The sequence below is a fragment of the Akebia trifoliata genome, chromosome 1 (assembly GCF_017979445.1).
Source record: "Akebia trifoliata isolate Shusen 1 chromosome 1, ASM1797944v1, whole genome shotgun sequence".
NCBI classification, from domain to species: Eukaryota; Viridiplantae; Streptophyta; class Magnoliopsida; order Ranunculales; family Lardizabalaceae; genus Akebia; species Akebia trifoliata.
In genome coordinates this window covers 22,366,901-22,385,435 of record NC_141375.1, presented here as the reverse complement: position 1 = coordinate 22,385,435, position 18,535 = coordinate 22,366,901, and the positions used below count along the sequence as shown (strand labels likewise).

Genomic DNA, 18,535 nt, shown 5'->3' with positions numbered 1-18,535 from the left:
CTGATGGATTTAGAAATTTCATATTCAACTGATTTTTGGTGAGGATGATCTCCTCACCATAAAGATCATCATCACTATAAAAAAAAAACAGTTGAATCCGAAACTTTTAAGCCACATAGGACAAACGTGTGGCTCCCTAACGTTAGCTATTGAACGCCACACTATATATATAGAAAAGTTCTCAAAAAATGAGTGTTTCTGATTTTTCACATTGACTCTTAACTTTTTCTTCTCCTATTACTAATATGAGTTCAATTGATTTAACGTAACCATCGCGTGTTGAAGAAGATGGTAACCGTATTGTTTTATACTCCTTTTTTACATAGGGATGGGCCCATGAACAATTAGATAATTAAAATTGATGTAAGGCATTTGGGATCCAATGGGGTCCATCATTTGGAAGAACAACTAGGGTAATCCTAGGGTGGCAATCTCAACATGACCCACGAACACAACACAAAGTTAGAGGATTTGGATCATAATAGTGTCAAACCGTCTAACACGATGTCATCAATGCCACATGTCATAACGGTGTTGGTCTGTGAGCAAATTTGCTCATAGTGCAGTGAGCTAATAATCACTACTGAGGTAATTCAAAGTCTAAACTCTAGGGTCAAAATACTAATAAAAGACTAAAGCCCTCTTTGACCTCTTCATAGGGTTTAAAATGGGTCGGATATAGTCTAGATATGAGTATGTCCATATCCATATCCCATTTTTTTTTAAACCCCTTCAATGTTGAAAATGGGAGTTTTTGTGTTTTTTTTTTTTTTTTTTTTAAAGAAAGAAAATTAACTAAAATATAGGAATAAGATCTCTTAGATTTTCTTTCTTTTATTTATTATTAAACCCCTTAGGAAATGGGATTTAAGAGTTTTTTTTTTTAATAAGTAAAAAAACTAATTAAAAAGTAGAAATAATATCCGAAGATCTCTAGATTCCCACAAATTTGTTTGTTTTCCAAAAAAAAAAAAAAATCATATTCTTTTATCTTTCCCTCCTTTTTAACCTCTTCCACATTAAAATTAAAATTAAATAATAATAATAATTACTCAAAGCCACCTAATATCAATACAGATTTCAATGGATCCATTCCAAATCTATCCTTAACGTACTTAAAAGTTGGAACTATAAGTATCATATTTCGATTCCAATTTTAAAATAAGTGGAATTGAAACCAAAACTGCCAAGATAATTACTTGGATTAGAGTTTTACAAAAAATTAGGTCATAATAATTTTTTACTGGGAATCTTGTTTATGAAAACTTGAATATAAAAGCTTAGTTAATAATTTTGCATCTCAAAAAATAAGTAAAAAAACATAAATAATTATTTATATCAATGTATTACATATAAAAAAATAACCTCTTTTTAAGATTTCGCATTAGGCCTCAACTTGTATTGAGGCGGCCCTTTTAAAACGGGAAAATTACTTAATAGTCTTTGGCGCTAACTTTTCTTTCAATGTAGTCCTTGACTGCAGCCCTCTTTGGAAAGTAGAAACTAGAAAGCACGTTTGATTTGACCACCAAACAAATCATCTCAATTGATTTTCCCTTAGTTCATCAAACCATTTGAGTTATTCCTACATTTTGACAATTCTATCGATGCATCTTCTTGTAAGTCAGTCTACTTGTCTAAAAAGATATAACTCAATATATTAACTCTTCTATCTTCTTTTAATTTGGTAAAGTAAAGGTATTGATGATCAGTTTATTAGCACCACCATGATAATTTGCACATGACCAAAGTAGGCATTGAAAACATCAAAGATACATTTAACACAGAAAGAACCTGATCTAGATTTTTCAAAAATATGCTACATGGATACATGGAAATATAAAAGAGAAAACTCAACCAAAAGAGAACCCATCTCATATTCTAGGAGTACAAGGGGAAGGAAGGATAGGGCCATGGTGTTGTGGTGGTTCTGGATGAAGTATAGTCATCATCTAAATAAACTATCGATGGTGGTGGCCACTCATTTTTTTGGGATCAGTCACAAAGCCAATGAATCCACTTAATTCAAAATTCCCTTTGAACGGTCAACAGAGCACGATAGGAACAGTGGACTCACCAAGACCGATTTTATTCATTCAAAAGCTTGCGCTTTAAACAACTCTGACTTGGAGGATAAGATGCACATCCCTCTTGAAGATTGACCTCAGCTCTTCATTGGCTTCCACTCTTATTCTCCTGTGGTTACCACAAGAAATGTACCCTTTGTGAGCATGAAAACCCTAGATTGATTTTTATAGGTGTAAGCATGAAACCCTAGATCAAATCACCAAGGCAATATATATTAAAATAAAAGGAAGAACACAAAACATAACAAGATTTAATGTGGTTCACAAATGCCAACGTCCACTGATGAGATGAGAGCAACTCTCTCCCACTACCTCTCAGACCTCCCAACCTTGAAACCCTAGTTTCCCACAGCTTGATTTTACTCTCCAGTAACACTAAACAGAGTATGATAACATACATATAAGCCCTGAAACCGGTTTGCAGTGCAGAAGCATATTATAGATCACTAGGAATCTGACCACAACTCATATACTAAGAATGAAACCGAAGTCCTATATTGTCAAACAAATGTGGGATTTTCATTTTTATGATAATGAATCGATAAAAGAGTCATCTTAAAAATAAATGAAGTACTTTGGATGATAATAAACAGTAGCCACAAGAAGACAATATCAAAAACATGATGGTAAGCTATGTTACCCTATTTTAGAGCCATTCTTCCCCAAAGAATTTTGCGCTGGCTTTGTTTATGAGTGATAAAATGTTGCTCGATCCTGAGAGACCCATCTCTTAATTCTTTCCAATCAATTAAGTGATTCTCCAAAGTGTAAGGCATTTCCTGAAACAGGGAACAATGATGATAAATTTGGCAAACAGAAGACACATTTACAATATAAAGATAGAAAAATAAAACACCAGACCTGATGAATATGGTGTAACATCTTTCTCGGACAACTTCCAACGACATGCTTTTCATAATATCTTCATTCATAACTGTAGGATCCTCATCCCAGGGTCTCTTAACTGCCTAAAGGCGAATAAACATTGAAGTGCGAGAGTAAGTTGTATTATATGGACAGCAAAGACCATCATCATCATCATCTACACCTTATCCCAACTAATGACATCAACAATATTAATCTTATTTCGCCAACTCTTATCATGAATCATGTCTTCAGTCAAGGCATGTTCATATCTTTTCTTACTACCTCAACTAAGACATAGACAACAAAGATGATGGAGAAAAAGATATAGAAAGTCATTTTAATAGGAAATTTTAAGATCTTTCTAAGCAGTTGAAAGTCTAGAAAACATACATATCCACAAATGATTGCAAATATTTCCATTTGTATAGGGGAGATGGAAAGGAAACATTACCTGTATTTTTCATTTCCACAAAATTTTGGAGTTCAAAATATCAACTAGTAATTATGAATGGTGCCTAAAAATTAATAAATTAGTACTCAATTTAAGACATTATGAAGAAACTATGTCAAAAAATTAGTTATTGCATTCCAATTTAATTGGGTAAATAAAAACCATATTTTTATAATAAAAAAATATTATTTTGATCAAAATAAAATTTTAGAACTTGTACAGAATAAGAGGCGGGTCAGAGGGATCTATGTAAGCATGGTTCAAAGTTTATTTCTGTTTCAGTGGAACATTCCAATTTGTTGACATTTCAGAATGAAACATTGTGACATTTCAGAATGTTTCGCAAAGCATATCCATTTGCAAAAATCAAAATAAATAAATAAAAGAAATTGTTTGCTAATATTTAAACAAATTTGTGGCTTCAAAGATTCATTTTGAGGTTCCTAAGTTTGTTTCAAAACATTTTGATGCATTTCTAATGCAATTTGATGTCAAAGAATGTGATTTGCAATTCTAACTTCTATTTAAACACTAAAAGATAGTTACCTATATTTACCTATGACTAAAAAATCAACTTAATGATTTAAAGTGAATGTTTCGGAACATTTGAAATGGTTTCAGTACCATTTCAATTTTTAAAAAATACGAGATTTAAACCTTGGTTATGAGTACCTATGACCTCCACGGGTCTTACGACAAATGCTTTCACTGTTACATACTTTTGAACATGTAACAAAAAAAATTAGAAGCACTTTTTTAATCTAATCGAGGTTTTGAATTTCAGTTTTGATATTTACATGAAAATGAGACTAATAATGTTGCATTAATTATATACACTTAAATGAACAAATTAATAAGTACTAATACATTATTATATTTAACTAATTAGAACATGGATAATTGTATGTACATGGTTAATGAACGTACCAATATGCTTAGAATGCATAAAAATAAGATGATATATAGATACCTAACTAATCATAATATATTTCCACCAATGAATGAGTGTTATAGTAATTTACAAGTACTTGCAACAAGCAATTTTAGTTTTACGATATTTTTATAAGTTCTATTAATATTTGAAATATTTTGATCAAATTACCGTTTATCGAGATATCTCCAACAAAATCTTGCACTTTTATATAGGATGATTATTTCAGTCAAAACTTACACTTCAACGAAATACTTTGAAAATGAATCGTGATTTCCACTGACATATATACAAAAGAAATTGTCAATTAAATTATGTGTCGAGCCTTATGGAAATAGAAATATTTTAGTATATTTCATGGAACCATGTGAAATCTAATTCTATGACTCTAAAACTTCTTTTGATCCCCAAAGTTCAATGTACGTGTTCAAAGTACATTATTCCACAAGAACACTTTCCAACCAAAATAGCTATCAACTTCTAGCACCCCCACCCCATCCCATCCCTATCACCCCGACTACCCCCACTACTACACCTATCCCTACCCCCAAGAATGGTTTCCCCGGATCATATCTCAACATGCTTGTCTTTCATGCATCTGCATGATTTGGATGATGAGACAAGAGCCAACTCCTTCCCAAGCATGGAGCCAACTGGCAAAATTCACACTCTCTCTATAAGCACAGTCTAGAAGAAAAATGGAATTAAGGATTGTCTGTTATTGAGTTAAGAAAAATAAACAAATCTACCAGAGAATGATATCTATCTCCTGTAGGCAAACAATGCAATGTTGAGACAAATAAGATGGAAATTTTCCACGTTCCAAAAATCAAACTGATGTCATTAATCGGATTAACAAAAAGTAGACAAATATACTAAAACAAAACTCTATTGCCCGTGGGAAATGAATGTAGTGCTAAGATTATAAGATGGTTACAGACCTGCTCCATCAAATATTGAGAAAGATCTTTCACTCTTGAACCTTTGAGACCCGATATCATGAAATATCTACAAAATATGAAGAAGGTATTGGAAATAATTTAGTTTGTTTCTATAGTTGCTTTCTAGTCTTAATTACTTAGTAGTGATAGCCGTTTACGTAGTTCTTATTTTATAAGGACTTTTCTGTAATTTGACTTTGGTAATTAATATAAATTCTTGCCAAGCTCTCACAAAGAGACTTGACACGATATATTTTCAAATTCTTCTTGGTATCAGAGCCAAGGAATTTTCTTCTTCCTTTATTTCTTCTCTCTACTCGCTAAACCCTAACCTAGAGTCAATCTCATTTGACCTTCTCCCCTTCGGGGGTCTTTCAATTTTTTTTTATTTTTCGTTTTATCACATGCTGCAGTAATGCGTTGTGTTTCTACCCTATGTTAGGGTTTGTCTTTTCGTAGTAGGAATTTTTTCTTTGGTGTGCAATAGCAACTGAGCTACATTAGTGGCTGTATTTGGTGTTATAGTCATCGTCATCAAATCCTGCGGTAACCTGGAACAAGCCGACATAAGTTTTTTTTTGTTTTTTGGTCATGGTAACTCTGCGACAGCTCAAGGAGCTTCGTGGTTGATCCTATGATAGCCTAGCACCTTCGTTTTTGGTTCTACGACAGCCTAGCACCTTCGTTTTGGTTCTACGACAGCTTTACAGCCCTAATATCTTGGTTTTTGGCTTTGCGATAGTTGTTGCTGCGTCGTTTCTGTTCTACGATGGTTGCTGCTACGTTGTTTTTGTTCTACGAGAGTCATAGCTTCCTCTGATTAAGTCTGCGACAGCCCTAAGAGCTTCGTTTTGGCTCTACGACGTCCCTAACAATCTTCGATTTGACTCTGCGACAGTTACAACTACTTCATCTTGGTCCTTCGACAGCCCTACAACCCTAATCACTCTATTTTGGTTCTGCAATACAGGTCTGTTGGACCTTGTGGAGGAGTACGACAGTGGTGATTGCTTTGGTTTGGTCTTGTGACAGCATAAGAGCATCTAGATCAATAGGAGATAGCAGTGGGTGCTTCATTTTTGGTCCTAGAGTAAATCTATTGGACCTTGTGATCACAGAGCAGGTTGTAATAAAGTTCGACAACAGGTTGTACTAGTATTCAAGAGCAATTTGGACTTTGCCTTGCTATTTGGGCTGCTCCGATTTATTGTGTGAGTTGCCGACAGCAGTAGGACTGTTATCTGTGCTTTGCGATTGCACCTAGGGTATTAATTTCTTCTTCAGATCTCCCTTCAAACCAAATCATGTCTTTAGAACAAGGAATTACACCTTCCACTTCAGTACTTGGGTCGACTTCCTCCGCTCAACGGATTACCAATGCTCTTCTTGATAGTCAGAACTTTCAGTCATGGTCTCGATCTGTGCGACTCTTTCTTGGTAGCAGGGGGAAATCTGGCTGGCTCTTTGGAACTGTTACTAAACCACTTCTTATTAACCCTAAATTTGAATCATGGGAGATCGACAATTGCACTATCCTTGGGTGGTTGTTTAACTACATGGAGCAACAAATTTATACCATGTTCATGTACCATGAGATGGTTCCATCTTTATGGTCAGCGCTTACTTGGACATACGCACATTCTAGGAATGACTCGAGAATTTATAAACTTTATCGCGACATTGCCCAGGCTACCCAAGGGAATCAGAGTGTAATTGATTACTATGATACCTTCAGTCACGTTGGGAAAGACTTTCTCACTGAGTCTATGGCTGAATTGTCTTCAGAGACAGCCGATTATGTTGTCAAGCAGATTGCTCGACATCAAACCTACCAGTTTCTTATGGGTCTACATCCAAAATTTGAAGCACTTCGCACACAGATCCTCAACACTACTCCTTTACATTCTTTATTTGAGATATTCACGACCATTGACAGTGATGAATGTCGTCGTCGTATTCCTCCTCCTCAGACTCAGGTCCTTGACATTTTTTCTGCTCCAGCTAAAGATCAGATGGTCCTAACTGTCAACTCGAGTTTCTCCGACCACCGTACCCTTGGATCAGGGAATCATGGCCGTGGCAGTCGTGGTCGTGGTAAAGGGAGTGGCCTTATTTGCAGTCATTGTGGGAAGCCTGGTCATAAGAAGACTAGCTGCTTTCAGCTCTATCCTCATCTGATACCATGATCTTCCTCCACTTCATCTTTGGGACAGACTGCTCCTCGTACGGCTACAGTAGTCCTCATCTACTAATCCTTCTTCACTTGGCAAGAATGACTTGCAGCAATTACAAACTCAGATGGCCACCATTGTTCGGGATCAGCTTCAAGCTCACACTAAACCCTCTTCAACTGTGGCCTCAGGTATTATGCCTCCAGGTACATCCTCTGCATTCAATGTCACTCAGTCTATCTCTACTCCTCTGACATGGGTTATTGATTTTGATGCCTCTGATCACATGATCGGTGAGTCTAGTCACTTTATTTCTACTTTTTCCACCACCCATAGGGAGGTTTGCCTTGCTGATGGATCTCATACACCTATCCACAGCAAGGGTATCGTCCCTTTATCCTCTGGGATTTCTCTAGATTCTGTGCTTCATGTCCCTCATCTATCTCTTAATCTTTTGTCTGTTAGCAGTATTACTAAATCTCATAATTGCTCAGTTACTTTATTTCCTACTCATTGCATTTTTCAGGACCTAACTTCGAAGAGGATTTTTGGCAAGGGGTATGAGAGGGATGGATTGTACGTGTTTGGATCTCCGCCTACTGCTGCTCTGACTTCTTCCGTGCTTCCATCATCTGGTAGCCACATTTTTACATCACATACTCTAGATTTATGGCATGCTCGCTTAGGACATGCAAATTTTCACATTTGTGTTCTTTATTTCTTGCTTTAAAGACTGCTTGTAGTGGACATAAATTTCAATACTCTGTGTGTGAACTTTCTAAACACATGTACTTCTTATATTCCTCGTATGCATCGATTTAATGCAATATTTGATTTAGTTCATTCTGATGTGTGGGAGCCTTCCCTTGTTACTGCTTTTAATGGTCATCATTATTATGTTACATTTATAGATGACTACTCTCGTTGCACTTGGGTTTATCTGATGCGTTCATGTTCTGAGGTACTCCCAATTTTTGTTAATTTTCTTAAAATGATTCAGACTCAGTACAACATCACTGTTAAATCACTTAGGTCTGATAATGGGGGAGAATATATATCTGATGGTATTCGCTCCCATCTTCATGAGAATAGTATGCTTCACCAGTTAACTTGTCCTTATACTCCTGAACAGAATGGGGTAGCGAAACACAAGAACCGCCACCTCATGAACAATGTCCGCTGCTTTCTTCGCGGAATGAATGTTCCAAAGTTTTTTTGGAATATGACAGTCTTAACTGCGGCCTTTCTTCTTAATCGCGTCCCAAGTCACACTTTAGAAGGGCAGGTACCCCTTCATGTCCTTCAACCTGATAGCATTCTCTTCCCTATTACATCTCGTGTATTTGGGTGCACATGTTTCGTTCAGAACAAGACCCCTAATCGTACGAAATTGGATGACAAAGCCATTCGATGCGTTTTTTTGGATTACTCCTCTATGTCCAAGGGGTATCGGTGTTATGATCCAATTTCTCACCGTGTCATCCACTCTTGATGTGACCTTTGAAAATGTTCCATACTATCATGCTCCATTTACTTTGCAAGATTCTCCCACTTTGCAGGACTCGTCTCCTATTGTGCTACCTTCTTCAGTTTTTCCTCCGTCTCCCCCTCCTCCTCAGGTCTACACTTGTCGCACTCACCCCTCTCCACCCTTGCCAACCTCCTCTTTTGATTCAGGTATACCCTCTTCTACCTCTACACATACATATTCTTATTCTGTCTATTTCTGATTCTCATTTACCTATTGCCCTTCGTAAAGGTAAGCGGGGGTGTGTTACTGATCATCCTATTGCCCAGTTTGTTTCCTATCAGGGTCTTTCTTCATCTTATCAGGCCTAACTTGCGACAACTGGTTCTATTCATGTCCCTCGGTCTGTCTCAGAGGCCTTAAGAGACCCTCAGTGGAAAAAAGCTATGACTGCTGAAATGGATGCTTTGTAAACCAATAATACCTTGGAACTTGTTTCTCTTCCGTCTGGGGCGCAGACTGTTGGTTGTAAATAGGTCTTCACAGTGAAATATCTCGCAGATGGTACTGTTGATCGGTATAAGGCACGACTAGTTGCTAAAGGATTTACTCAGACCTCAGGAAAAGATTTTGGTGCCACGTTCGCTCCCGTAGCCAAACTCTCCACTGTTCGCCTTCTTATCTCCCTTGCTGCATGTAACTCCTGGCCACTTCACCAACTTGATGTGAAGAATGCCTTTCTGAATGATGATTTGACTGAGGTTATTTATATGGACCCTCCTCCAGGGTTTCGTCTTCAGGGGGAGTATTCTGGGAAAGTATGTCGTCTTCTTAAGTCTTTATGACTTAAAACAATCCCCACGAGCCTGGTTTCAACGTTTTTTTGAGGTTATTCTTTCTATGGAGTTTTCTCAATGTCACTTAGATCATACTTGCTTTGTTCGTCGAGGAGTGGATGGTCATTGCACCATTGTTTTGGTGTATGTGGATGATATCATTGTGACTGGAGATGATGCACAGTGAATTGACAGGGTTAAAACACTATTAGGTCGTGTGATTGAAGATAAAGACTTAGGTCCACTCAAGTACTTCTTGGGGATAGAAGTGGCTCGCTCTCGCCGTGGTATATCACTATCTCAGCGTAAATACACATTGGACCTTCTTCAGGACACCGGGATGCTTGGTTGTCGTCCTGCTTCCTCTCCTATGGATCAAAATCATCATCTTCAAGTTGATTCTGGTGATCTTTTATCAAACCCCTCTTCTTATCAGAGACTTGTAGGCCGTCTGATTTATTTAACTAACACTAGATCGGACTTGTCCTTTGCGGTCAGTGTGGTTAGTCAGTTCATGCATACTCCGCGTACATCTCATCTTGATACAGTTTACCGTATTTTTCGCTACTTGAAGTCACGTCCTGGTCTTGGACTTTTCTACTCTTCCACTACTCAGCCTCATTTGTCTTGTATTACAGATGCTGATTATGCTAGCTCTCTTACAGATAGGAGATCTACTTCTGGTTTTTGTACCTTTTATGGTAATAATCTTATCTCGTGGAAAAGTAAGAAACAGAATGTGGTATCTCGTTCTTCTGCTGAAGCTGAGTATCGTGCTATGGCCCTCGGTACATGTGAAATAATTTGGCTCCGATCGTTGTTGACAGAGTTGGGTTTTCCTGTTTCTGGCTCTTCTACTCTGCTCTGTGATAACAAGTCTGCTATTATGCTTGCTTCTGACTCCGTTCTTCACGAAAGATCTAAGCATATTGAGGTTGATATTCACTTTCTCAGGGAGAAAGTTCGATCTAGTGACCTTTAAACAGTCTTCATTCCTTCCTCAGATCAGCTTGTCGATATGCTTACAAAATCTGTGGGTCCGTCAATCACTAATTTTCACCTTATCAAGCTGGGTTTAGTTAATATATTCTCCCCAGTTTGAGGGGGACTATTGGAAATAATTTAGTTTGTTTCTATAGTTGCTTTCTAGTCTTAGTTACTTAGTATTGATAGTCGTTTACGTAGTTCTTATTTTATAAGGACTTTTCTGTAATTTGACTTTGGTAATTAATATAAATTCTTCCCAAGCTCTCACAAAGAGACTTGACACAATATATTCTCAAATTCTTCTGAAGGAATAAAAAACTAACACATGTAGAAGATAACTGGCTAATTATCCAAAGGAAAATAAATAAATTTGACCTTTCATATCCAGGAAGATCTCCAAATTCGTTGGCAACCTTCAACAAGTCTTTCTTCTCTTCAACTAGATCAACCTTATTCATGCACAACACCCTCTTCTGTTTTGGGTTTTCTTGGACTCCCAAATTTTTAATCAATTGTATCACCCTTTTGTCTGGCCTACATAAATGTAAGAAGTAATTGGTCAAGAGATCCTTGATACAAATAATACCATTGCAAACAATAGATACGAAAAGTGACAAACAGGGAAAAGTGCAAATAAAGTCAAATGACACGAATGCATGCCTCAGTTTGCAAATAAAATCAAAGAGTTGAAAAGTGCAATTAAAGCTTTAACAAACAGGGAAGATAAATTAAGAGAGACTATATTGCCACACCAACTTTTGCTAATGCCACCCTAAGAAGTGTACTAATTCTTTGGTGATTTAAATACGAATTGGGGTGGCGTTAGCAAAAGTTGGTGAGACAATAGAATCTCTCAATTTAAGCACACGAACAGGTGATATGATAGGAACCTCTGTATATCAAACCTAAGCTACCATGCAACATGGATAGTTATCAATGAACCCAAGCAAACAATTATCGTGTCATCAAGAATTCTAAAATATTTGGAAAGTAGCCCAAAAAAGAATCAGAAGCTTTTAAAATAACTTAATGAGTCAGCTGCAAAACCATAGAGGAACTGTGTTAAAAAAAGCATAATAAGCAAGCAAATAAACAATCATCCAGAAAATGGAAAGGTTCAATAGAATAAATAATCTCTTACTCGGTAAGATGCCAATGGACATAAAAAATAACTATAAGCACATCGTATAGATCGACTGAGCTCCAAGCGCTTTCCACTTGAACCCTCATATCAGTTTTGCAAGCGTATCCACTACTCTTTAACATGAGTCCTGGGGTGTCAAAGAAACATTGTGCAAGTAATCAGTTCAATGTGCAGAAGGAAACACTAAAGTCGCAAGCACAAAACACTGAAGATGGTTTACTCCTAACTCACATCAGTAGTAATATGGATCTGTAGACACCCCATTTTTGCACTCGCCTGATTAATCAACTCATCAATCCGATTGCAATAATTTCCAATGATGGATGTGTATTCCGTTGCTTTATTTTGTTACCAGATGTGTTTCAGAAATCCAGATGAGGTATCTCGAACTGACAAAAACTTAGAAACCACGATACGCTAGGAAAATACGACCCCAGAAACATAGAAATCATCATCTTGCAAATCAAAAAGAAGCTTCACGATAAAAATCACTAAAATTGACCAAATTACTAAAATACCCCTAATCTTAAAACAACCCTAGAGCCTACGTTACGCTTAGGAAAACTCTCTCGAACACACAAGATAACAAATCGGAACCAAATAAATCATTTCACCAATTTTAACAGAATTTGACAAAATTACGAAAATGCCCCTCACAAAGTTCACGACCATTTCACACAAAAAGTTTTCATAAATAACAAAAACTAATATTTCCATTGAATTCCTTACGAAAAATCGATTCTAAAACATCCTAGAACATTAAAAACCGACTTAAAACGTGAAAAATCCTCTCCGGGGGCAAAACGGTAATTTCACAATTTTCATAATTAAAAAATTCGAAATTAATAAATAAAATATTAAATAATTAAAGTGAAACATTAATGAAATTAATTTAAAATTTTGAACCTAAAAAATCGATTAATCGGACTCTCAGGCAAAATTGTTGAGGGTTCGTGGGATATTTCTTTAAGGACCCCTCCATTTGGGGGTCCAAAGAATTAAAGAAATAATGGAGGGGCCTTCTCCAAAAATTTAAAGTAAATCAAGCAAGACTGAAGTCAAGGTATTAAAGTCAATCAAGTGAAACTGAAGTCAAAATTAAAGTCAATTAAGCAAGACTAAAGTCAAGATATTGAAAGTCGATCAATTAAGACTAAAGTCAAAACATTAAAAGTCAATCAAATAAGACTAAAAGTCATAATAGAGATCTAATTAAATAATAACTCTATCTAATAGAGTTCTAACTTAAAAACAATTCTACCTAAAACAATTTGAATTAAAACACAATTCTACCTAAAACAATTCTAATTAAAACACAATTCTACCTAAAACAAGTCAAACTAAAACACAACTCTAATTAAAAGATCTCTAATTAAACACTAACTCTATCCAAATCAACCCCTAAAAACATCTATAAATAGAGGTGCTCACACCCTATTTTCGTATCAAATCATAAACCCAAAGAGAAGTAGGTCTAGAAGCTCCCCTAGCCCCCCATAAACCTTGGTTTTGGAGCCCCAACTCCTTACCTAACATCCCCCCTTCAATTTTAGTCTAGAAAACACCTAAAATCTCTCCAAAAACACCCCCAAATCCGCAACAAACTTGAAGAGTTCAGATTCAGAAACAAGAAGATACCTTGATCTAGGAGATCCGAAGTCAAATCCGGAGACAGAACGAAGCAAGGGAGTACAGTACAAGGAGCTCTTTTTGTTAGATCTGAGGGAACAAAGTCCTTGCAATCGGAAAGGTAAATTTTTATTTTTATTTATTTTTATCTAGGTTTTAGCAATGTAATTTACTTGGGAAGTTAGTAGAGACCGGCTTTGGCCGGGTGGGGTTGGTGCCTAACACCTTCCAACCCCGTAACTTGATCCCTGAATTCAGATTTTTTATGGTAGATTAGTTCCTTTTATCCATGTTAGAGTCGGTTTGGTACCTCAAGGGTCAAAAGCAGATCCGCGCACCCCGCGGATCGAGGGCGCTTTCAATGGATAGGAAACGTAACAGAATAATATTGTAAAGAGGATGTTCATGTGCAAGAAGAGGAGAATCAACTACGAAAGTGTACTTTTCCCTTTTTGTTATGTAATAATTTCAGTAAAAAGATTGAGGAAAACATTACTAGGAAAAACAAAGCAATAATGGAGCCTCCATAAAAACATAAACAAAGGCATGCCAGCCCCTTCTCACAAATGCCCAATGTATATGCCGTGGATGTGCTTCAACATGGATATGTTACATTTTCAGTAATTTTGCAAGAAAACCAAAATAATGAGGACAACATAGCCTCATAAGGGTACAAATGAGGCCGAGAGAAAGGGTAAAGTTGAGTTTTGAGAAGATGTGTGATGTAAGGATAGAAATTTATGTGGACTGTTTTTTGTACGTTGCTTCCTTTAAAAGTGATAGAAGCTAGTGGGAGGTCTAGTTGTAAAGGACGACTTAAAGCATTTTTTAATAAGTATGAATTTATAAATTTAATGACCAAAAAAGTGTACAAAGAGGCCAAGGAAATTGAGAGGACTTACTGTGAATCAACAAAGAAAATAGAATACAACTGTACTACCCATTTACAATGATATCCCAACTAAAAACAAAATCCTCAAAAAATAAACCCTTGCAATCCATAGAAAGCTTGGACCATTGACACAATAAAGGTTTAACATCAATGATGATGTCATGAAGCTCCTTTTCGTTAACTTAGAAGCCCTTCAACTCGTTTCCTTCCAAAGACCCAAAGAATTGCAAAAGGAAATAATCACCAAACCAACCGCCCTTTGGGAGAAGAAGCACCAAGCATACCAACTACTAAAGAGATTTAAAACCGACCTTTGGGAAATCCATATATACTAGAGAGAAAGAATAAAGCCATGCAATTCTTTAGCAAGATCACAAAGAAGCAGAAGTTTGTTATTAGGTTATCTGTTAACCTTGCACATGGAGCAAAAAAATCTACAATGATTCTCTTTTGATTGATCAAGTAGTTGACTGTCAAAATAATCTGACAAGGCATTTAGGCAAGGAGGGAAACTTTCAAAGAGATCTTGGAATCCCAAACAAAAGTAGCTATGAATTTGAATCTTGGAGAAAAATCCAAGTGGGATAAATTGTGAGCAATTAGAGCTTCCTTAGGTACTTGCTTCATCACATGCGTTTTGGGTACAGATGGATCCATTGGGTGATGTTGTGCGTTTCCTTGGCGTCGTTTTTTATTTTGGTGAATGTTACTTTTGAAGGTTTCTTTAGGAGCTTGAGGGGTCTTAGGCTAGAGGACCCTCTTTTGCCTTTCTTGTTTTTAGTTGTGGCAGATACTTTAGGTAGGATGCTAGGCAAGGTAGGTGAGAATGGTGATCTTGTTAGTTTTTCATCAGGGCAAGGCGGGCCAGTGATTTCTCATCTACAATTTGCATATGATCTTTTGGTGTTTGTGGATGCGTCTAAGAAGTAAATTGGTTGTCTAGAAAACATACATATCCACAAATGGAACCTGCATTTCGGTATATGTTCAAGTCAACTTTACCACAGGCAACCGAAACTTGAACCAGATGGATTTGTGGGCACACTTTCTTGGCCTCGTCTCCTCACATAGCACTAAAAGCATGCACTAGCTTTCAGTGGTCTGTGCAGTCTAGCCATCCAACAAAAATCAAATACATTACATAATTATGAGAACAGTTTACTGACCGCTTCACACCATATTTGCAAGCTTCATAACCGACAGCAATCAAACACCCACCTTTCCAAGAGTTGTATTGGACCACATCAATTGGTAGCTCTCTTAATTCTGGATGTTTTCTTTGCTCCACTATAAAAGATAAAAAAAACATAGAACTTATTAATTTAGGCCAATAACATGGGAAATAATGCGTACAGGTGCAGATAAGGCTAAGCTAACGTGAAAGTTGTCCTCATCTAGATCACCCAAAATGAGGTAGCCCCAACTTCCACTGAGACCAAGTCGATGGCTGTTTCATTGTCATAGCACCAGTAGATCTAGAGTTGATGTGGCACCAGCAAGGCATGTTTCATGGTGGACATGTGGAGTGGGCATCTGCACCGTCTACACCACCAATACCACATGAAATGCAACATGGGTGCTCCTAAAGCTCATTATGATTTACATGCTTATAAGTTTATAAGGTTCTCTAATGATGATAATTGATCTGATGTATCCCGACAAAAGGATCCATCCATCACCTTCATCTCCTATCCATAGTTGAGTCCTAATATTTGAGGTCGTATAACACCTCCTAACCATCAACATTTCACAATGGGTTTCCCCCTTTGTAGCACGCATAAAATTTGCAGATCAAAATTCCAATCATCTATTCTAACTCTAAATGTATAAATTAAAGTACTAATTCTCTAAAATCCATGATCTTAAGCATGACTCCATCCAGTAAATATTATATTTCTAAATTCTCTAAGATCCAAGATATCATATTTCTAATTCTCTAAGACCCAGGACCCCATAACCATGTCCGGCCTCAATAAAAGCCATTTCAACTTGAGAATTGGATATTTAGATGCTCAAGCGTTCCAAGCTCCTCAGTCATCTCGTTGTTCATTGGTATTTGGTAATGTATTTTTTTCTTATTCTTTGATAGATACTATATTGGATTCAGGCAAATTAAGAAGAAGAAGCTAACACAAACTTCTGAAATTATAAGAAAGCACATAATTTGAGAAATAGTTCTTTCCCAAGTCATAAACCGAGTTTTTTTTAATTTACAAAGTCCATGTTGTAAGGAATTTGACCTAAAATATTATTTCAGCTGAGTCAATAAAAATAAAGTGAAAAATCTGAAATCAGATGGTTCCCTTGATGAAATTACTCCTGAGGTACAAAGGACCCAAAGCCACTAGAAGTGAGGGAGCAGAGAACAATGGGTCAGTGAAAATGAGAGTTGAGAGGCTCGAGAATTGAAGGAGTTGATTTTAGTTGTAAAAGATTTCGGTTCTGGTAATGGAGATAGGTTAATGAGTAGATGTTTAATGATGTGCATTCCAAACCAATTGTAAGGATGGGTGAGGGAAGTGTTTGAGCAAGTGCATAGAGAAGACATGGGGACTGCAATACAAACACATCTGAACCAAAGAGAACTCGGATGAAACTATTGCTAATCTGCACAAACACTTTCATTCAACTGCAAAGCAACAATAGAGAGTGGACAATTTCTCTTGGCCTAACTAGCATAGTAGCCTATCCATGGTTTTAAAACTTGTTTTGACATCTCATCTCGACCATGAACAAGACCGAGTTGTCTCGGACGAGATTTAAAAAAAAAATGCCTTATAATTAGAATAAACCATGTCTTTGAGAGACGACTTGTCAACTTGTCTCGTTGGTGGACGATACCGAGACAACTTGGATAAGTCGTCTCTGTCTCGGACGAGATTTAAAACCATGAGCACATCCAATTGTGGTACTTGACAATCAACATTAATCGCTGGTGTTTGGATTTAGAATCGACAGTTTCAGGCTTCCCGAATTATTTCCAATGTTTTTTCCCATATTGTTTTGCAGATCACAATTAAGAATTCAAATTTCACTTGATAATCTCATTGAGCTAAATTGCCCATTTGGAGTTCAGCCTCTTTTTTTTTTTATTATTATTGGTAGTTCAGCCATAAAATTTAAATCAAGTTTGAAAATGGGTACGAGAGAATCCATCTTAATCACAGTTCATATCAACAATAGAAAACAAACTTCCCCATCAGCTTACATTAATAATTTTAATTTATTGATTCTATTAAATAACCATAGCCCACCAAAATTTTAAAAAAAACAAAAAAAAACAAAAACAAAAACTTCCCTGTTCTATTATATTAAATTGTTAATCCTGAAAAACAACAAAAATTTACACAAAAAGGGCATAAATATAAATCTAAACCAGAAGTTCAATTGGGTGTCTGGAAAGCTGTATCAAAATGAGGTCGGAATGAAAAAAAGAAGAAAAAAAATTATAGAAGCAATCCATAAAAGATAATAGAGGATGAAGACCACCTTGGACATAGAAGCAAGCCATGTCGATATGAGCTATGATGCGAGCATCGGATGGTTCAGGTCGAGAGACTGGTTTTCTTCTATTTTTTCCCTCCAAAACAACTGTGTTTTTTATGCCCCTCTTGAGAATTGAGAGAAATAAGAGGAAGGAGGAGGGTGTTTGCTTTTTGGTGAATATTTGAGATACACTCCTGTATGTATTCAAACTCATGACATACCCCTTGATCTTGGTCTTCTCTTATTGGCTACTAATTATTGACTTAAGTAACCTCATCTTCAATCCATTTTTATAGTTGTAATCACCTTAACCTTGTAGAAAATCATGTGTTCTATTTCTCAAAAAACTTATTTTGCTCTTAAGGCTTGAAGCTTGAAGTAGATGACTGATTTTAGGAAGAAAAATAAGGGTATTTAGGACTTTTTAGATAATCCAGTGAGAAGATGAATGTGAAGGGGATATGTCATCAATTTAAAAATAGAAGGAGGTATATCTAATATTCATCAAAATTGGAGGGCTTTGTCATGTCTAAACCACGCCCTTCTTTAAGCAAACAATTGTGATAATCTGACTATCCCACGTGGCACACTCCATCGAATGCCTCGGGATACAGAATTGCACTTCCACATAAAAATGTGTTTCCT

General features: G+C 36.5%; 1 pseudogene across 1 annotated transcript; it reads right to left on the bottom strand.

Moving 5' to 3' along the window:
* Positions 1–1,751: 1,751 nt before the first annotated feature.
* LOC147410967 (GTP-binding protein ERG-like) lies at positions 1,752–18,151 on the bottom strand (annotated as a pseudogene). Its single transcript, XR_015178382.1, has 8 exons — positions 17,894–18,151; positions 15,623–15,691; positions 11,881–12,010; positions 11,115–11,273; positions 5,278–5,344; positions 2,949–3,055; positions 2,728–2,866; positions 1,752–2,196 (listed from the first exon to the last, which is right to left on the bottom strand). The product of XR_015178382.1 is annotated as a GTP-binding protein ERG-like (transcript).
* Between the last annotated feature and the right edge of the window lie 384 nt (positions 18,152–18,535).